The sequence below is a fragment of the Ctenocephalides felis genome, unplaced genomic scaffold (assembly GCF_003426905.1).
Source record: "Ctenocephalides felis isolate EL2017-DRISC unplaced genomic scaffold, ASM342690v1 CF-g0.4_SCAFFOLD_01886, whole genome shotgun sequence".
In the NCBI taxonomy this organism is placed as follows: Eukaryota; Metazoa; Arthropoda; class Insecta; order Siphonaptera; family Pulicidae; genus Ctenocephalides; species Ctenocephalides felis.
The window spans coordinates 143,467,720-143,477,272 of record NW_020538040.1 but is presented as its reverse complement, the minus strand read 5'-3'; the positions used below and the strand labels follow the sequence as shown (position 1 = coordinate 143,477,272).

Here is a 9,553-nt window from a genome sequence, read left to right as displayed (position 1 = left end):
TGGAATCCGCTAAGGAGTGTGTAACAACTCACCTGCCGAAGCAACTAGCCCTGAAAATGGATGGCGCTGAAGCGTCGTGCCTATACTCGGCCGCCAGGGCATGAGAAACGTTCATAATAGTTTGTTTTGACGCCCTGGTGAGTAGGAGAGTCGCGGTGGTGTGCGCAGAAGGGTTTGGGCGTAAGCCTGCCTGGAGCCGCCATCGGTGCAGATCTTGGTGGTAGTAGCAAATACTCCAGCGAGGCCCTGGAGGACTGACGTGGAGAAGGGTTTCGTGTGAACAGCCGTTGCACACGAGTCAGTCGATCCTAAGCCCCAGGAGAAATCCTATGTTGATGTCGGTGTATTATTTTGAATTAAAATTTCACACCCATCGGGCGAAGGGAATCCGGTTCCTATTCCGGAACCCGGCAGCGGAACCGTTTACAAGTCGGGCCCTCGCAAGAGAGTTCGTCGGGGTAACCCAAAATGACCTGGAGACGCCGTCGGGAAATACGGGAAGAGTTTTCTTTTCTGTATGAGCGTTCGAGTTCCCTGGAATCCTCTAGAAGGGAGATAGGGTTTGGAACGCGAAGAGCACTGCAGTTGCGGCGGTGTCCGTATCTTCCCCTCGGACCTTGAAAATCCAGGAGAGAGCCACGGTAGGTGTCGCGCCGGTTCGTACCCATATCCGCGGCAGGTCTCCAAGGTGAAGAGCCTCTAGTCGATAGATAAATGTAGGTAGGGGAAGTCGGCAAATTGGATCCGTAACTTCGGGATAAGGATTGGCTCTGAGGATCGGGGCGTGCCGGGCTTGGTTGGGAAGCGGGCGTAGGCCGATGTGCCGGGCCTGGGCAAGGTGAAATTGTCCTTGTGACTTAGATCCGAGCTCGGTCCCGTGTCTAGGCCCCCCGCGGATCTTCTTGCTGCGAGGTTTCTGTGCCGGCTTCGGTCGGTCAGTCGTACTCTTCGGCCGCCATTCAACGGTCAGCTCAGAACTGGCACGGACTAGGGGAATCCGACTGTCTAATTAAAACAAAGCATTGCGATGGCCCTAGCGGGTGTTGACGCAATGTGATTTCTGCCCAGTGCTCTGAATGTCAACGTGAAGAAATTCAAGCAAGCGCGGGTAAACGGCGGAAGTAACTATGACTCTCTTAATGGTTGGGGTTCTTCGGGACCTCAGCTAGCAAGTGGCCTTCCTCTTGGGTCCCACCGTGAGTACCCCTTCGGGGGGAAACTAAGCCACCTCTGTGCCTATGGACCTGTGGGCTGCCAACCCACTCGTTCCTATTATCAGTCGGTTCTAGTAATAATGCAAAGCCTCGGATGAATAATTCAAACTCGGGGGGGGGCCCGCAGGCCCTTCCATACTGACTGACACAGGAAATCATTCTTGCCGCTATCCCGAGTGTAATAAAGTATTTAATACCGTAGTAGGTCGTGGAGTGCACGAACAGAGGCAACACAAAGAGTGGTATGATAGCAGGATGGCGACGATAGAGCCAAAGAAAGCCAGATGGACGGAAGAGGAACAAGCGCTCATGGCTAAGGAAGAAGCAGCTTTAGTGATTAAGGGATCTTCCCATATAAACAAAGCCCTTCTGTCTGTTACACCGGGTCGAACTCTGGAGGCCATTAAAGGCCAAAGGAGATCACCGAAGTACAAAAGCCAGGTTGCTGATTTCGTTAATATGATGTCTAACCAAAATAACACCGAGCCTTGTTCTCCGGTTACTACAGATACCACCGGTAACGCACTATTAGAGGCACTGTCACAGGCAGTCTCAAGTACAGTAGAAAAATTTAATGATAAAATTCTGACGAATATCTGCCACTCAGTTAGCGCAATAACGCTAAGCGACCTAAAAATAAGAGTTACTGACTATCTTAAGTCAATCTTTCCTCAGAAAAACAAATCACCACCAAAGCACATCAAAAGCACAAAAAGAGGAAAGCACTCTAAAAGACAAAATAAGAGACAACTTAGGAGGCACCAATACAAAATTACTCAACTACATTGGGCGAGAAACCCAACGAAGTGTGTCCAATTTATTCTTGATAACAAAGTTGTCTCTAACAAACCTTCAGCAGACACAATGACACAATTCTGGACCAACGTTATGACCGGAGATTCTACGCTATCGCCGGGTCGGAAAAAGCGAGAACCCAAGATCTCTCGCACATATGGAAGCCTATAATCCCAAATGAAATAATTAAGAGCTACCCGGCCAAAAATTCAGCGCCCGGACCGGACGGGATATCAGCTAGCCTTTTAAGATCGATACCAACAAACACCTTGGTAAAACCTGTATAACATATTCTTGTTCATGGGTAACATCCCCGAACAACTATTAGAATCTTACACTACGCTGATTCCCAAAAAGGATAATGCTGAGAATCCCGGCGACTTCAGACCGATTACGGTCTCATCAGTGATTACAAGGCATTTCCATAAGATTCTAGCTAAACGAATGACAGAGTCGATTAAAATTGATAATAGACAAACAGCTTTCCAGCCGATCGATGGATGTGCACATAACATATTCGCACTTGATTATCTACTAAAGTATCACAGGCAAAAATTTAAACCTGTATTTATTGCTTCAATCGACGTCGCGAAAGCGTTTGACTCGGTATCACATAAGGCACTAATTGATACCTTAAAATTTTACAACCTACCTGATAGATGTGTGGATTACATTAATAATATCTATACGAACAGCTGGACAAGACTCCGGTATGAAAACTGGTACTCGGATCCCATTAGTCCGAGGAGCGGTGTGAAACAAGGAGACCCTTTGTCACCAGTTTTGTTCAATCTTATTATTAACAGACTTATCGAAAGTGCCCCACCTGAGATCGGGGTTATGATGGAGGGAATGACGCTAAATATCTTAGCCTTTGCGGACGATATTGTCCTTGTGGCATCGTCTCAAAAAGGTCTTCAAGTACTGCTTGACCACGCTGACGACTTTTTATCAAAGTGTGGCCTTATAGTTAACAACGCCAAGTCATTCTCTATTACCATCAGAAATGTGCCACACGCAAAGAAATCGATTATTGATAAGAGTATTAAGTTCAGGTGTGGTGGTCGTGATCTACCTGCTCTCTCCAGGGTGGAAATATGGACCTATCTAGGTGTATCTTTTACTCCGGAAGGTGCCGTATTGTGCGACCTGAAAGAGAAGTTACAGAGCATTATTGAAAAGCTATCCAAAGCACCGATAAAACCCCAGCAACGGCTATTCGCTTTAAGAACAGTCGGAATTCCTAGACTACTCCACCAATTGACGCTGGGTAACACCACACTTGGGCTTCTTAAAGGCCTTGACACAACTATAAGAAAAGCCGTAAGATCCTGGCTGAGGCTACCAACAGACACAACTAACGCGTATTTTTATGCAAGAGACAGAGACGGTGGGTTATCCCTTCCGTCTCTAAGATGGTTGGTGCCTCTTAGAAGAAGGGGAAGACTTCTTAATTTAGGAAGGACCGAGTCAAGTTACCATCAACTTGAATTAGAAAAATGTGTCAAACGCCTTACTGATAATGGGAATGTTATTACTTCGATCAAATTATTAGATGATAGATGGGCCAAACTGCTTCATAACTCAGTAGATGGTCGAGCACTCGCCAAATCATCGAAAGTTCCACAACAACACCGATGGATCACCGATGGCTCCAAAATCCTATCTGGTCGGGATTTCATTAACTGCACACGGCTCAGAATCAACACTATGCCGTGCAGGAGCCGTACAACCAGAGGCCGCCATGAAGATAGGTTCTGCAGAGCAGGGTGTAACGCTCTCGAAACACTAGATCATATTTTGCAAACATGCCATCGGAGCCACAGACAAAGGATTGACAGACATAACGCCGTCACTAAATACCTGAAACGAGCCTTAGAAAAGACCCACTCCAGAGTGGACTGGGAACCATTGTTCCACACTCCAGACGGAACACGAAAACCGGACTTGATAGCGTCGCAGGGACAATTCTCCATGCTGCTTGATACCCAAATTGTGGGTAGCAATGTGGATATGGAGTCGGCCCACAGACGAAAGATCAACTACTACAAGGGACTGGACGCCCTAATCAAGGAAAGATACAATACGTCGGAAGTAATATACGGGACAGTCACCTTAAACAACAGAGGCGTGTGGCACTACGAGTCAGCTAATTTTCTGCTATCAGGAAAGGTCATTAAGAAAGAAGAATTAAAGATAATATCTACGCGTGTATTGATTGGTGGACTGAACGGTTTTGGAGCATGGACAAAAACAACGTCCATAAAACGACAAGGAATAGGGTAGGATGTACCTGAGTTCAGCGTGCTGCCTGCGCATAAGATCCCATCAGGCACAAAACTAGGAGTTAGGTTTAGTGGGTATTGCCTTCGGGTCGAGTCCCACACTGCCTGGTCAACCTGGCGACCGGCGTGCGTAAATGCATTCCCCTCCTAGCCAAAAAAAAAAAAAAAAAAAAAATAGCCAAATGCCTCGTCATCTAACTAGTGACGCGCATGAATGGATTAACGAGATTCCCACTGTCCCTATCTACTACTGAAAGGCTAAGTGGGACAGGTTCGGGGAACTGGTGGAGAGGGAATTCGACCAACAAAGTCTAGAGTCTCTGCAGAGGTTAGACCCAAATAGGGCTATTAAGATATTTAACAGAAAGCTAAAAGCAATCTGTGACAAATCCATGCCCAAAAGGAAAGCCGGAAGCAAGGTCATGCCATGGTGGTCGGAGGAGCTGACTTGTCTAAGGCGGGAAACTAATAGAACTAAAAAGTGTCTCTTGCGGGCCAAGAGACTATGTCTTGATGACGTACCAATCAAAATGCAGGCATACAAAGGGCAAGAAATAACTATGTCAGAGAAATTAGAGAACGTAAAACAACCTCATGGAGAGACTTTGTGACAAGCGTTGGTAACGAAGATCCCTGGAGTATAGTATACAAAATTGTATGCGATAAAATAAACAAGAAGGCTTCTCTATGCTCACTAGAACTCCCTTCCGGGAACTTCAGTGAAACATGGGAAGAAACTGTAAACGTCCTTCTTAAAAAGTGCCTACCTACAGATGATCAGCAAGAGAACGCTGATCACATTAAAATTAGAGAAAACATACGCCAATATCAAAACCAGAACCTCGAACCAATCATCGACTCTGTTGATGTAGAACGGGCATTACTAAAACTGAAAGATAAAAAGCCCCAGGAGAAGACGGCTTCACTGGCGAAATAATTAAAAAATTATGGAGTCATAACAAACAAGCAATCCTTACAACACTAAATAAATGCTTTCAAGATGGCAGTTTTCCTACCGATTGGAAACAGGCAAACCTATGTCTAATTCCCAAACGAGGGAGTGAAAACAGAAAGCTTGCCAAATCATACCGCCCAATCGCCCTTCTGCCAGTGATGGGAAAGATCTACGAAAAAATACTCGTAGAGCGTATTAAGACAAATTATACAGAAATGAATATGTGCAATGCACGACAATTTGGCTTTAAGGCAGGCGTCTCCACGGAGGACGCACTGCTAACTTTTAGAAAATGCATGGCAACGAATATGAAGTATGTACTTGCTATATTTGTGGATATTGAAGGTGCCTTCGATAACCTGTGGTGGCCCGCCATCACACATAGGCTGACGCAGGCAAACTGCAGCAGCCATATGGTAAATATAGTCAAGGACTACTTTAAAAGGCGAAGCGCCTATGTAAGAGGCAACACGAAGAAGGTTGGAAGAGGCATGCAGAAGGGATGTCCACAAGGATCAATAATTGGTCCTGTTGCATGGAACTTCTGCATGGACGTTCTTCTAGACGGCCTAGTTCAGCTAGGAGAAAATGTGGAACCCATTGCATACGCAGATGACTTGGCGTTAATAATTAAAGGAAACTCCAGAAATGATCTGGAGAGCTGGTACCATGGCTCTTAAATGCGTTGAGGACTGGTGCGTGACGCATAAAGTGAGAGTCAGCAGTGGAAAAACTGTCGCAATGATGATAAAGGGCAAATTTAATGAAGGCAGACAACCGATTATCAAAGTTGACAACAATAGCCTGAAATATACAAAAGAAGTGCGATACTTGGGAATTACTATAGATAACAGGCTAAACTTTGTAGCGCACACTAAGTTTCTGAGGGAGAAGCTAGTCAGCTTCATCTTGAAAATCAGGAGGGTTGCAAAGGAGGAATGGGGCCTTAAAAGAGGCACCCTTGACACTTTGTACAAAGCAGTGATAATACCTATAGCAACATACAGCGCTGCTGCGTGGTTCGACAAGTCGTCCCACACGCACAACCTTAGAAACTTAAACGCCGCGCAAAGAATAATTCTGCTGACACTCACCAAGGCGTGCCGTACCACCGCAACAAATGCTTTACAAACAATAAGTGGCAAAATGCCACTAGACCTAGAAATTACACAACAAGGCATCATAAACCTTGTAAAAAGAAACGAGAAAGTTAGCTGGAACAATTACAATTTCAATCCAATAGCGAACCCAAGCAGGGAAACCCTCAATCTAGAGGTTAAAATGATAAATGAAGCAATAAAGCTGGAATGGCAGAAAAGATGGGAATTCGCAAACACGGGTAGGATAACCTACGGTTTCATTGGCGATATTACATACGCTACAAGGAACAAGTGGTTTAAACCCAGTAGAGAGTGCGTGTACATTCTGACCGGATACGGTCCGTTTAGGCACACACTTTACACAAGGGGCGCCACAGAAGACGACAAATGTCCCTTCTGTGGAGAAAGTGAGACAAGCACGCACATGCTGGTCATGTGCGACAGATATGATGAAGTAAGAAGGCAAAGCCTCTTTGAAATAGCAGGGAACACAAACCTTGATGTGTACCTGGAAACCAAAGCCAATTACCTGGGGCTTGTTGCTTTTGCAGCACGAGCCATTAAAACCAGAAATGAAGTGCAAAACCAAAGCTAAAACCTATAATCCAAACTGAAGCTAGAAATGCAGGACCGCCTCCACGTGGTTAGGGATGGAAACGTCAGCCCACTGACGGCCAAAGGTCCTGCACAACACCCACAAATATAATATTTTAAATTGAGAAATAAACAATTATTAAGTAGACGCTACATAGCAATGAGTGAAAGCTCGAGCTATACAGAATAAGAATAAATAATGAATGAAATGAATGAATGTCCCTATCTACTTTCTAGCGAAACCACTGCCAAGGGAACGGGCTTGGAAAAATTAGCGGGGAAAGAAGACCCTGTTGAGCTTGACTCTAGTCTGGCATTGTAAGGAGACATGAAAGGTGTAGCATAAGTGGGAGATAGTAATATCGTCGGTGAAATACCACTACTTTCATCGTTTCTTTACTTACTCGATTGGGCGGAAAGCGTGCGTCGAAAACTTGCGTTCCGACTGTCACGGTTTTCTAGAGCCAAGCGCATAAGAGTGGTGTGAGCCATTGGGACGATCGCCAACAATACTCTAGCGTGATCCGATTCGAGGAAACTGCGGCGGTACATCTGTCAAATAATAACGCAGGCTATTTAGGGAGAGGGAGAGGATAGGGATTTATAGAGGGGAGAGGGGAGAGGGAGAGGGAGAGGGAGAGGGGAGAGGGGAGAGGGAGAGGGGAGAGGGGAGGAGGGAGGGAGAGGGAGAGGGAGAGGGAGAGGGAGAGGGAGGTATAGGGAGAGGGAGAGGGAGAGGGAGAGGGAGAGGGAGAGGAGATGGAGAGGGAGAGGGAGAGGAGAGGGAGAGGGAGAGGGAGAGGAGAGATAGGTAGATATAGGGGAGATAGATTAGATTTACATGGATTTATATTTAGATTGGAGAGTTACATTATATATATTGACATTATGGGATTTATATTATAGGATATTATATTATGATTTCTTTATATTTATATTTATATTTATATTTTTTATATTTTATTTATATTTATATTTATATTTATATTATATTTATATTTATATTTATATTTATATTTATATTTATATTACACCACTCTTATAGCCAAGCGCATAAGAGTGGTGTGAGCCATTGGGCCGATCGCCAACAATACTCTAGCGTGATCCGATTCGAGTTTGACTGGGGCGGTACATCTGTCAAATAATAACGCAGGTGTCCTAAGGCCAGCTCAGCGAGGACAGAAACCTCGCATAGAGCAAAAGGGCAAATGCTGGCTTGATCCCGTTGCTCAGTGTGCACAGGGACTGCGAAAGCATGGCCTATCGATCCTTTTGGCTTGAAGAGTTTTCAGCAAGAGGCGTCAGAAAAGTTACCACAGGGATAACTGGCTTGTGGCAGCCAAGCGTTCATAGCGACGTTGCTTTTTGATCCTTCGATGTCGGCTCTTCCTATCATTGCGAAGCAGAATTCGCCAAGCGTTGGATTGTTTACCCACAAATAGGGAACGTGAGCTGGGTTTAGACCGTCGTGAGACAGGTTAGTTTTACCCTACTGATAAATCGTCGTTGCGATAGTAATCCTGCTCAGTACGAGAGGAACCGCAGGTTCGGACATTTGGTTCACGCACTCGGTCGAGCGGCCGGTGGTGCGAAGCTACCATCCGTGGGATTATGCCTGAACGCCTCTAAGGCCGTATCCTTTCTAGACAAAGTAAGCAACGATATCTCTAGGAGTCTCGTGAGTCGAAAGGCTCAATACAATGTGATTTATTAGGTATTCGGCACACGCCGTTTATCGCACGAGCCATTTTTAGCCGAATGAGGCGCTGGACAGGGGCGATATCCGTCCGTTATATCTGTCTTGCCTATAGCGGTCGATCATGGGTTACTAGTTCGATGTAGAGACTCGGAATCGTTTGTAAACGACTTAGGTACCTGGCGAAGTGTTGTACTCGGCAGAGCAGTTACCACGCTGCGATCCGTTGAGACTCAGCCCTTGGCTTGGGGATTCGTCATGTTGGCTTGACGTCACCCCACGCTATAGAGCATAAGCCTTAAGCCGTCGCATTGCAGCATGCCACAATCAGTAGGCTTGACAGTCGAAAACTTGTACATGCTGTACATGTGACACTTCTTCGGTATCTACCTAGCTATTTTGTACAACGTGCGTGAGTCAGCACGTAAATCAAAACTTATCGACAAATTCCAATACTAGAAATATTCATTATTTCTTTCAATAACCATAATGTCAAGAGAATAGTTATAAATATTTTGTAAGTTTACGAAATATATGTTTTTAAGAGAAACTTTTCATAATTTTTTAATATAAATATATGATATAATTCATTAAATTCTAAATAGGGAGAATGTTTTTTGCTAAATTTCTTGGAAATGCGTACAAGTTGCTAATAAGCAAAGTACGTATAAGTTATCTATAATGCAAAATGCGAGTTGTCAATGTGTAAAATACGTGCAAGTTGTCAATTTGCAGAATGCGTGCAAGTTGTCAATTTGCAGAATGCGTGCAAGTTGTCAATTTGCATCATACGTGTAAGTTGTCAATGTGCAAAATACGTGCAAGTTGCTATTTTTATTTAATTTTTGTAATATACTCTAAATAATTAGTAACTTCCAACCTATAAATATTTCGATTCTTTTATAATAAAATAT

General features: G+C 44.6%; 1 pseudogene; it reads left to right on the top strand.

The window, feature by feature from the left end:
• LOC113378971 overlaps positions 1-8,896 on the top strand; it is a 10,333-nt pseudogene extending 1,437 nt beyond the window's left edge.
• Positions 8,897-9,553: the final 657 nt, after the last annotated feature.